Genomic DNA, 12500 nt, shown 5'->3' on the forward strand with positions numbered 1-12500 from the left:
CAGTTCCAGGATTTCATTCATGCGGGAAAAGTTGAAAATGTGTCCGAGACAGCGCCCCCTAGGCGGACACACACTCCGGACAGAGCCCCTGTCGCTCAAGCCCTGGAAGCCCTAAGTACCTGGGTGGAATCAGTTCCAGGATTTCATTCATGCGGGAAAAGTTGAAAATGTGTCCGAGACAGCGCCCTCTAGGCGGACACACGCTCCGGACAGAGCCCCTGTCGCTCAAGCCCTGGAAGCCCTAAGTACCTGGGTGGAATCAGTTCCAGGATTTCATCCATGCGGGAAAAGTTGAAAATGTGTCCGAGACAGCGCCCCCTAGGCGGACACACGCTCCGGACAGAGCCCCTGTCGCTCAAGCCCTGGAAGCCCTAAGTACCTGGGTGGAATCAGTTCCAGGATTTCATCCATGCGGGAAAAGTTGAAAATGTGTCCGAGACAGCGCCCCCTAGGCGGACACACGCTCCGGACAGAGCCCCTGTCGCTCAAGCCCTGGAAGCCCTAAGTACCTGGGTGGAATCAGTTCCAGGATTTCATCCATGCGGGAAAAGTTGAAAATGTGTCCGAGACAGCGCCCCCTAGGCGGACACACGCTCCGGACAGAGCCCCTGTCGCTCAAGCCCTGGAAGCCCTAAGTACCTGGGTGGAATCAGTTCCAGGATTTCATCCATGCGGGAAAAGTTGAAAATGTGTCCGGGACAGCGCCCCCTAGGCGGACACACGCTCCGGACAGAGCCCCTGTCGCTCAAGCCCTGGAAGCCCTAAGTACCTGGGTGGAATCAGTTCCAGGATTTCATTCATGCGGGAAAAGTTGAAAATGTGTCCGAGAAGGCGCCCCTTAGGCGGACACAGGTGTCTGCATGAGCCCCTGTCGCTCAGATGCTGGAAGAGCAGTTTGAAAAAGGACCGGGGTAAAGAGGGGGAAAGCACCATATATGTGTCCGGGAAGGCGCCCCTCGGGCGGACACAGGTGTCTGCATGAGCCCCTGTCGCTCAGATGCTGGAAGATCAGTTTGAAAAAGGACCGGGGTAAAGAGGGGGGAAGCACCATATATGTGTCCGGGAAGGCGCCCCTCGGGCGGACACAGGTGTCTGCATGAGCCCCTGTCGCTCAGATGCTGGAAGATCAGTTTGAAAAAGGACCGGGGTAAAGAGGGGGGAAGCACCATATATGTGTCCGGGAAGGCGCCCCTCGGGCGGACACAGGTGTCTGCATGAGCCCCTGTCGCTCAGATGCTGGAAGATCAGTTTGAAAAAAGAACCAGAGGATAGAGGGGAAAAACACCATATTTGTGTCCGAAAATAGCTCACTTTGACTCGGACGCGTTCCCTGTGATTTCAGCCTGTCAGACATGGTGCACATAGTAACGAGATGGAGGTGTTTTGGTCGACCAGGTAAAAAACGAAAAATCGAGAGAAGGTAAAAAGTAGGTGAAAAATTAAGCCTCTCTCGTTAAGGTACTTAGAAAAAATCCCAAAAAAAAAATGAACTCCCATTGAAATGAATGGGGAAAATTTTTTTTCTCGTTTTTTTTCTAAGTACAACAACGAGAGAAGGTAAAAAATGGTTTTTTTTAGCCTCTCTCGTTAAGGTACTTAGAAAAAAACCCAGATTTTTTATTTTCTCGTTTTTTTTCTAAGTACAACAACGAGAGAAGGTAAAAACAGGTGCTTTTTAGCCTCTCTCGTTAAGGTACTTGGAAAAAATCCGAGACATGTTTGGTCTTCCCCACTGACAGTGTGCCTTTGCTGGGTAAGTTGTGGACGTGCCAGGCACCCCCGGGACACCGGTGGAACGCGGCCGGACTCGTGGTACTCCAACCCGGGCATAATTTTGGATATTTCCCGGTCCTTTTTTTCCCCACTTTCCCAACTTTTCTTCTGAATCACAGTGCGCCTTTGCTGGGTAAGTTGTGGACATGGCAGGCACCCCCGGGACACCGGTGGAACGCGGCCGGACTCGTGGTACTCCAACCCGGGCATAATTTTGGATCAAATTCGGGACTTTTGCCCACTTTCCCAACTTTTCTTCCCAATCACAGTGCGCCTTTGCTGGGTAAGTTGTGGACATGCCAGGCACCCCCGGGACACCGGTGGAACGCGGCCGGACTCGTGGTACTCCAACCCGGGCATAATTTTGGATCAAATTCGGGACTTTTGCCCACTTTCCCAACTTTTCTTCCCAATCACAGTGCGCCTTTGCTGGGTAAGTTGTGGACATGCCAGGCACCCCCGGGACACCGGTGGAACGCGGCCGGACTCGTGGTACTCCAACCCGGGCATAATTTTGGATCAAATTCGGGACTTTTGCCCACTTTCCCAACTTTTCTTCCCAATCACAGTGCGCCTTTGCTGGGTAAGTTGTGGACATGCCAGGCACCCCCGAGACACTGGTGGAACGCGGCGGGACTTGTGGGACTCGAACCTGGGTGTGATTTTGGACCAAATTCGGGACTTTTGCCCACTTTCCCAACTTTTCTTCCCAATCACAGTGCGCCTTTGCTGGGTGCGTTGTGGACATTGTAGGCACCCCGGAACCCTGGTGGAACGCGGCGGGACTTGTGGGACTCTAATCTGGGTGTGATTTTGGATAAAATTCGGGACTTTTGCCCACTTTCCCAACTTTTCTTCCCAATCACAGTGCACCTTTGCTGGGTGCGTTGTGGACATTGTAGGCGCCCCGGAACCCTGGTGGAACGCGGCGGGACTTGTGGGACTCGAACCTGGGTGTGATTTTGGACCAAATTCGGGACTTTTGCCCACTTTCCCAACTTTTCTTCCCAATCACAGTGCGCCTTTGCTGGGTGCGTCGTGGACATTGTAGGCACCCCGGAACCCTGGTGGAACGCGGCGGGACTTGTGGGACTCGAACCTGGGTGTGATTTTGGACCAAATTCGGGACTTTTGCCCACTTTCCCAACTTTTCTTCCCATTCACAGTGCGCCTTTGCTGGGTGCGTTGTGGACATTGTAGGCACCCCGGAACCCTGGTGGAACGCGGCGGGACTTGTGGGACTCGAACCTGGGTGTGATTTTGGACCAAATTCGGGACTTTTGCCCACTTTCCCAACTTTTCTTCCCAATCACAGTGCGCCTTTGCTGGGTGCGTTGTGGACATTGTAGGCACCCCGAGACACTGGTGGAACGCGGCGGGACTTGCGGGACTCGAACCTGGGTGTGATTTTGGACCAAATTCGGGACTTTTGCCCACTTTCCCAACTTTTCTTCCCAATCACAGTGCGCCTTTGCTGGGTGCGTTGTGGACATTGTAGGCACCCCGGAACCCTGGTGGAACGCGGCGGGACTTGTGGGACTCGAACCTGGGTGTGATTTTGGACCAAATTCGGGACTTTTGCCCACTTTCCCAACTTTTCTTCCCAATCACAGTGCGCCTTTGCTGGGTGCGTTGTGGACATTGTAGGCACCCCGGAACCCTGGTGGAACGCGGCGGGACTTGTGGGACTCGAACCTGGGTGTGATTTTGGACCAAATTCGGGACTTTTGCCCACTTTCCCAACTTTTCTTCCCAATCACAGTGCGCCTTTGCTGGGTGCGTCGTGGACATTGTAGGCACCCCGGAACCCTGGTGGAACGCGGCGGGACTTGTGGGACTCGAACCTGGGTGTGATTTTGGACCAAATTCGGGACTTTTGCCCACTTTCCCAACTTTTCTTCCCAATCACAGTGCGCCTTTGCTGGGTGCGTCGTGGACATTGTAGGCATCCCGGAACCCTGGTGGAACGCGGCGGGACTTGTGGGACTCGAACCTGGGTGTGATTTTGGACCAAATTCGGGACTTTTGCCCACTTTCCCAACTTTTCTTCCCAATCACAGTGCGCCTTTGCTGGGTGCGTTGTGGACATTGTAGGCACCCCGAGACACTGGTGGAACGCGGCGGGACTTGCGGGACTCGAACCTGGGTGTGATTTTGGACCAAATTCGGGACTTTTGCCCACTTTCCCAACTTTTCTTCCCAATCACAGTGCGCCTTTGCTGGGTGCGTTGTGGACATTGTAGGCACCCCGGAACCCTGGTGGAACGCGGCGGGACTTGTGGGACTCGAACCTGGGTGTGATTTTGGACCAAATTCGGGACTTTTGCCCACTTTCCCAACTTTTCTTCCCAATCACAGTGCGCCTTTGCTGGGTGCGTTGTGGACATTGTAGGCACCCCGGAACCCTGGTGGAACGCGGCGGGACTTGTGGGACTCGAACCTGGGTGTGATTTTGGACCAAATTCGGGACTTTTGCCCACTTTCCCAACTTTTCTTCCCAATCACAGTGCGCCTTTGCTGGGTGCGTTGTGGACATTGTAGGCACCCCGAGACACTGGTGGAACGCGGCGGGACTTGCGGGACTCGAACCTGGGTGTGATTTTGGACCAAATTCGGGACTTTTGCCCACTTTCCCAACTTTTCTTCCCAATCACAGTGCGCCTTTGCTGGGTGCGTTGTGGACATTGTAGGCACCCCGGAACCCTGGTGGAACGCGGCGGGACTTGCGGGACTCGAACCTGGGTGTGATTTTGGACCAAATTCGGGACTTTTGCCCACTTTCCCAACTTTTCTTCCCAATCACAGTGCGCCTTTGCTGGGTGCGTTGTGGACATTGTAGGCACCCCGGAACCCTGGTGGAACGCGGCGGGACTTGTGGGACTCGAACCTGGGTGTGATTTTGGACCAAATTCGGGACTTTTGCCCACTTTCCCAACTTTTCTTCCCAATCACAGTGCGCCTTTGCTGGGTGCGTCGTGGACATTGTAGGCATCCCGGAACCCTGGTGGAACGCGGCGGGACTTGTGGGACTCGAACCTGGGTGTGATTTTGGACCAAATTCGGGACTTTTGCCCACTTTCCCAACTTTTCTTCCCAATCACAGTGCGCCTTTGCTGGGTGCGTTGTGGACATTGTAGGCACCCCGAGACACTGGTGGAACGCGGCGGGACTTGCGGGACTCGAACCTGGGTGTGATTTTGGACCAAATTCGGGACTTTTGCCCACTTTCCCAACTTTTCTTCCCAATCACAGTGCGCCTTTGCTGGGTGCGTTGTGGACATTGTAGGCACCCCGGAACCCTGGTGGAACGCGGCGGGACTTGTGGGACTCGAACCTGGGTGTGATTTTGGACCAAATTCGGGACTTTTGCCCACTTTCCCAACTTTTCTTCCCAATCACAGTGCGCCTTTGCTGGGTGCGTTGTGGACATTGTAGGCACCCCGGGACCCTGGTGGAACGCGGCGGGACTTGTGGGACTCGAACCTGGGTGTGATTTTGGTCCAAATTCGGGACTTTTGCCCACTTTCCCAACTTTTCTTCCCAATCACAGTGCGCCTTTGCTGGGTGCGTCGTGGACATTGTAGGCACCCCGAGACACTGGTGGAACGCGGCGGGACTTGTGGGACTCGAACCTGGGTGTGATTTTGGACCAAATTCGGGACTTTTGCCCACTTTCCCAACTTTTCTTCCCAATCACAGTGCGCCTTTGCTGGGTGCGTTGTGGACATTGTAGGCACCCCGAGACACTGGTGGAACGCGGCGGGACTTGTGGGACTCGAACCTGGGTGTGATTTTGGATCAAATTCGGGACTTTTGCCCACTTTCCCAACTTTTCTTCCCAATCACAGTGCGCCTTTGCTGGGTGCGTTGTGGACATTGTAGGCACCCCGGAACCCTGGTGGAACGCGGCGGGACTTGTGGGACTCGAACCTGGGTGTGATTTTGGACCAAATTCGGGACTTTTGCCCACTTTCCCAACTTTTCTTCCCAATCACAGTGCGCCTTTGCTGGGTAAGTTGTGGACATTGTAGGCACCCCGAGACACTGGTGGAACGCGGCGGGACTTGTGGGGCTCGAACCTGGGTGTGATTTTGGACCAAATTCGGGACTTTTGCCCACTTTCCCAACTTTTCTTCCCAATCACAGTGCGCCTTTGCTGGGTAAGTTGTGGACATGCCAGGCACCCCCGGAACCCTGGTGGAACGCGGCGGGACTTGTGGGACTCGAACCTGGGTGTGATTTTGGACCAAATTCGGGACTTTTGCCCACTTTCCCAACTTTTCTTCCCAATCACAGTGCGCCTTTGCTGGGTGCGTTGTGGACATTGTAGGCACCCCGAGACACTGGTGGAACGCGGCGGGACTTGTGGGACTCGAACCTGGGTGTGATTTTGGATCAAATTCGGGACTTTTGCCCACTTTCCCAACTTTTCTTCCCAATCACAGTGCGCCTTTGCTGGGTGCGTTGTGGACATTGTAGGCACCCCGGAACCCTGGTGGAACGCGGCGGGACTTGTGGGACTCGAACCTGGGTGTGATTTTGGACCAAATTCGGGACTTTTGCCCACTTTCCCAACTTTTCTTCCCAATCACAGTGCGCCTTTGCTGGGTAAGTTGTGGACATTGTAGGCACCCCGAGACACTGGTGGAACGCGGCGGGACTTGTGGGGCTCGAACCTGGGTGTGATTTTGGACCAAATTCGGGACTTTTGCCCACTTTCCCAACTTTTCTTCCCAATCACAGTGCGCCTTTGCTGGGTAAGTTGTGGACATGCCAGGCACCCCCGGAACCCTGGTGGAACGCGGCGGGACTTGTGGGACTCGAACCTGGGTGTGATTTTGGACCAAATTCGGGACTTTTGCCCACTTTCCCAACTTTTCTTCCCAATCACAGTGCGCCTTTGCTGGGTAAGTTGTGGACATTGTAGGCACCCCGAGACACTGGTGGAACGCGGCGGGACTTGTGGGACTCGAACCTGGGTGTGATTTTGGACCAAATTCGGGACTTTTGCCCACTTTCCCAACTTTTCTTCCCAATCACAGTGCGCCTTTGCTGGGTGCGTCGTGGACATTGTAGGCACCCCGGAACCCTGGTGGAACGCGGCGGGACTTGTGGGACTCGAACCTGGGTGTGATTTTGGACCAAATTCGGGACTTTTGCCCACTTTCCCAACTTTTCTTCCCAATCACAGTGCGCCTTTGCTGGGTAAGTTGTGGACATTGTAGGCACCCCGGAACCCTGGTGGAACGCGGCGGGACTTGTGGGACTCGAACCTGGGTGTGATGCCTTTGCTGGGTGCGTTGTGGACATTGTAGGCACCCCGAGACACTGGTGGAACGCGGCGGGACTTGTGGGACTCGAACCTGGGTATAATTTTGGATAAAATTCGGGACTTTTGCCCACTTTCCCAACTTTTCTTCCCAATCACAGTGCGCCTTTGCTGGGTGCGTCGTGGACATGTCAGGCACCCCGGAACCCTGGTGGAACGCGGCGGGACTTGTGGGACTCGAACCTGGGTGTGATTTTGGATCATTTCGTGGCCTTTTGCTATGCATGCCTTCTCCCCGCTAGTTTGATGTGTGCTGCTGCAAAAGTTCCAAGAGGGCGTTTTTGCCCCCCTCCAAACTCCCTCTCTTTGTTTATAGTGCATATTTCCTGCTGGATCTACTCTCTATTTACTCCAAGGAAAAAAACTAGCCGGTCGCGGCAAATTTTTACAATCGGTCGCCAAACTACGGCACGAGGGCCGAACGCGGTACGCCGGCGTCCAAGATACGGCCCGGGGATTTTTTTGATTTTTTGGGCTTTTTTTGATTTTTTTGGACATGTTGGGCATCCCAGGACTCGGGTGCGACTGCAGGACGTGTGGGGCTCTAACCTGGGTGTGGTTTTTGGTCATTTTTCCGGACTTTTGCCCACTTTTCCAACTTTTCTTCCCCACTCACAGTGCGCCTTTGCTGGGTGCGTTTTGGGCATGCGGGGGGCACCTCGGACTCGGGTGGGACGCGGCGGGACTTGTGGCACTCGTACCTGTGTGTGATTTTTGATCATTTTGTGGACTTTTCCCCAGACACTCTCCACTTGTCTACCCCACTTCCCCTGTGACTTTGCTGGGGGGGCGTTTCCCCGCTGTCCTTTGTAGTGTAAGGGTTACTTTTCTTTTTTTTCTGTCTGAAAATAGGGCCCCAAAAGGCCTCACACTCCCCGGGAAGACCTGATGGACGCCTCGGCGTCACTGAAACAGGCCAATCTGTCTGAAAATATGGCCCACGAAAGGCCTCACATTCCCCGGGAAGACCTGATGGACGCCCCGGCGTCACCGAAATACGGCAAACTGTCTGAAAATAGGGGCTCCAAGGGTTCCCCACTCTTTCTGGCCCACAAAAGGCCTCTCATTCCCCGGGAACACCTGTAGGACTCCCCGGCGTCAAGGAAACACGCCAAACCGTCTGAAAATAGGGGCCCAAAAGAACTGGAAATAATGTGTTTAATTTGGGGGGTGATGTCTATAATTATGGGGGTGCATTGGAGGCGGGAGTCCACTGGAGGGCTCCACACCGTCTGAATATAGGGCCCCAAAAGGCCTGGAATTAATGTATTTAATTTGGGGGGTGCATTTGCAGCGGGAGTCCACCGGAGGGCTCCATTTCCCCACTCTTTTGTTGACATATGGCCACAAAAGGCCTCTCATTCCCCGGGAAGACCTGATGGACGCCCCGGCGTCACCGAAATAAGCCAAACTGTCTGAAAATAGGGGCTCCAAGGGTTCCCCACTCTTTCTGGCCCACAAAAGGCCTCTCATTCCCCGGGAACACCTGTAGGACTCCCCGGCGTCAAGGAAATACGCCAAACCGGCTGAAAATAGGGGCCCAAAAGAACTGGAAATAATGTCTTTAATTTGGGGGGTGATGTCTATAATTATGGGGGTGCATTGGAGGCGGGAGTCCACTGGAGGGCTCCACAACGTCTGAAAATAGGGCCCCAAAAGAACTGGAAATAATGTGTTTAATTCAGGGTGCATTTGCAGCGAGTGTCCACCAGAGGGCTCCAATTCCCCAGCTATAGTCCTGGTACTCTAAAATGATGGCACTTAGTCAAATTTCCGCCTTTTTTTGATGACTTCCAACTAGGAGAGGGACTAATTTTGAGTTCCGGACCCGGGTGGAGAACCATAGCACGTCGGCCTTCTTAAAGGGACATCCTCCTAGGCACTTAGTCAAATTTCCGCCTTTTTTTTGGACTTCCAGCGAGGAGAGGGACTAATTTGGCGTTCCAGACCCAGGTGGAGAACCATAGCACGTCGGCCTTCTTTAAGGGACATCCTCCTAGGCACTTAGTCAAATTTACGCCTTTTTTTTGGACTTCCAGCGAGGAGAGGGACAATTTTGCTTTCCTGACCCAGGTGGAGAACCATAGCACGTCGGCCTTCTTAAAGGGACATCCTCCTAGGCACTTAGTCAAATTTACGCCTTTTTTTTGGACTTCCAGCGAGGAGAGGGACAATTTTGCTTTCCTGACCCAGGTGGAGAACCATAGCACGTCGGCCTTCTTAAAGGGAAATGCTCCTAGACACTTAGTCAAATTCACGCCTTTTTTTTGGACTTCCAGCGAGGAGAGGGACAATTTTGCTTTCCTGACCCAGGTGGAGAACCATAGCACGTCGGCCTTCTTAAAGGGAAATGCTCCTAGGCACTTAGTCAAATTCACGCCTTTTTTTTGGACTTCCAGCGAGGAGAGGGACAATTTTGCTTTCCTGACCCAGGTGGAGAACCATAGCACGTCGGCCTTCTTAAAGGGAAATGCTCCTAGGCACTTAGTCAAATTCACGCCTTTTTTTTGGACTTCCAGCGAGGAGAGGGACAATTTGGCGTTCCTGACCCAGGTGGAGAACCATAGCAGGTCGGCCTTCTTAAAGGGAAATGCTCCTAGACACTTAGTCAAATTTACACCTTTTTTTTTTGGACTTCCAGCGAGGAGAGGGACAATTTTGCTTTCCTGACCCAGGTGGAGAACCATAGCACGTCGGCCTTCTTAAAGGGACATCCTCCTAGGCACTTAGTCAAATTCACGCCTTTTTTTTGGACTTCCAGCGAGGAGAGGGACAATTTTGCGTTCCTGACCCAGGTGGAGGACCATAGCACGTCGGCCTTCTTAAAGGGACATCCTCCTAGGCACTTAGTCAAATTCACGCCTTTTTTTTGGACTTCCAGCGAGGAGAGGGACTAATTTTGCTTTCCGGACCCAGGTGGAGAACCATAGCAGGCCGGCCTTCTTAAAGGGAAATGCTCCTAGACACTTAGTCAAATTCACGCCTTTTTTTTGGACTTCCAGCGAGGAGAGGGACTAATATGGCGTCCCGTACCCAGGTAGAGAACCAAGGCACGTCGGCCTTCTTAAGGGGACATCCTCCTAGACACTTAGTCAAATTCACGCCTTTTTTTTTGGACTTCCAGCTAGGAGAGGGACTAATTTTGCGTTCCAGACCCAGGTGGAGAACCATAGCAGGTCGGCCTTCTTAAAGGGAAATGCTCCTAGACACTTAGTCAAATTTACCAAACTTTTCTATAGAGCCCTGGTACTCTAAAATGATGACACATAGACAAAAAACCAAACTTTTCTATAGAGGCCTGGTACTCTAAAATGATGACACATAGACAAAAAACCAAACTTTTCTATAGAGGCCTGGTACTCTAAAATAATGACACTTAGTCAAATTTCCGCCTTTTTTTGATGACTTCCAACTAGGAGAGGGACTCATTTTGAGTTCCGGACCCGGGTGGAGAACCATAGCACGTCGGCCTTCTTAAAGGGACATCCTCCTAGGCACTTAGTCAAATTTACGCCTTTTTTTTGGACTTCCAGCGAGGAGAGGGACTAATTTTGCTTTCCGTACCCGGGTGGAGAACCATAGCACGTCGGCCTTCTTAAAGGGAAATGCTCCTAGGCACTTAGTCAAATTCACGCCTTTTTTTTGGACTTCCAGCGAGGAGAGGGACAATTTGGCGTTCCTGACCCAGGTGGAGAACCATAGCAGGTCGGCCTTCTTAAAGGGAAATGCTCCTAGACACTTAGTCAAATTTACACCTTTTTTTTTTGGACTTCCAGCGAGGAGAGGGACAATTTTGCTTTCCTGACCCAGGTGGAGAACCATAGCACGTCGGCCTTCTTAAAGGGACATCCTCCTAGGCACTTAGTCAAATTCACGCCTTTTTTTTGGACTTCCAGCGAGGAGAGGGACAATTTTGCTTTCCTGACCCAGGTGGAGAACCATAGCACGTCGGCCTTCTTAAAGGGACATCCTCCTAGGCACTTAGTCAAATTCACGCCTTTTTTTTGGACTTCCAGCGAGGAGAGGGACTAATTTGGCGTTCCAGACCCAGGTGGAGAACCATAGCAGGTCGGCCTTCTTAAAGGGACATGCCCCTAGACACTTAGTCAAATTTACGCCTGAAAATAGGGCCCCAAAAGAACTGGAAATAATGTCTTTAATTCAGGGTGCATTTGCAGCGAGTGTCCACCAGAGGGCTCCAATTCCCCCACTATAGTCCTGGTACTCTAAAATGATGGCACTTAGTCAAATTTCCGCCTTTTTTTGATGACTTCCAACTAGGAGAGGGACTAATTTTGAGTTCCGGACCCGGGTGGAGAACCATAGCACGTCGGCCTTCTTAAAGGGACATCCTCCTAGGCACTTAGTCAAATTTCCGCCTTTTTTTTGGACTTCCAGCGAGGAGAGGGACTAATTTGGCGTTCCAGACCCAGGTGGAGAACCATAGCACGTCGGCCTTCTTTAAGGGACATCCTCCTAGGCACTTAGTCAAATTTCCGCCTTTTTTTTGGACTTCCAGCGAGGAGAGGGACAATTTTGCTTTCCTGACCCAGGTGGAGAACCATAGCACGTCGGCCTTCTTAAAGGGACATCCTCCTAGGCACTTAGTCAAATTTACGCCTTTTTTTTGGACTTCCAGCGAGGAGAGGGACAATTTTGCTTTCCTGACCCAGGTGGAGAACCATAGCACGTCGGCCTTCTTAAAGGGAAATGCTCCTAGGCACTTAGTCAAATTCACGCCTTTTTTTTGGACTTCCAGCGAGGAGAGGGACAATTTTGCTTTCCTGACCCAGGTGGAGAACCATAGCACGTCGGCCTTCTTAAAGGGACATCCTCCTAGGCACTTAGTCAAATTTACGCCTTTTTTTTGGACTTCCAGCGAGGAGAGGGACAATTTTGCTTTCCTGACCCAGGTGGAGAACCATAGCACGTCGGCCTTCTTAAAGGGAAATGCTCCTAGGCACTTAGTCAAATTCACGCCTTTTTTTTGGACTTCCAGCGAGGAGAGGGACAATTTTGCTTTCCTGACCCAGGTGGAGAACCATAGCACGTCGGCCTTCTTAAAGGGAAATGCTCCTAGGCACTTAGTCAAATTCACGCCTTTTTTTTGGACTTCCAGCGAGGAGAGGGACAATTTTGCTTTCCTGACCCAGGTGGAGAACCATAGCACGTCGGCCTTCTTAAAGGGAAATGCTCCTAGGCACTTAGTCAAATTCACGCCTTTTTTTTGGACTTCCAGCGAGGAGAGGGACTAATTTTGCTTTCCGTACCCGGGTGGAGAACCATAGCACGTCGGCCTTCTTAAAGGGAAATGCTCCTAGGCACTTAGTCAAATTCACGCCTTTTTTTTGGACTTCCAGCGAGGAGAGGGACAATTTGGCGTTCCTGACCCAGGTGG

This window comes from Nerophis lumbriciformis, unplaced genomic scaffold (assembly GCF_033978685.3).
Source record: "Nerophis lumbriciformis unplaced genomic scaffold, RoL_Nlum_v2.1 HiC_scaffold_41, whole genome shotgun sequence".
Taxonomy (NCBI): Eukaryota; Metazoa; Chordata; class Actinopteri; order Syngnathiformes; family Syngnathidae; genus Nerophis; species Nerophis lumbriciformis.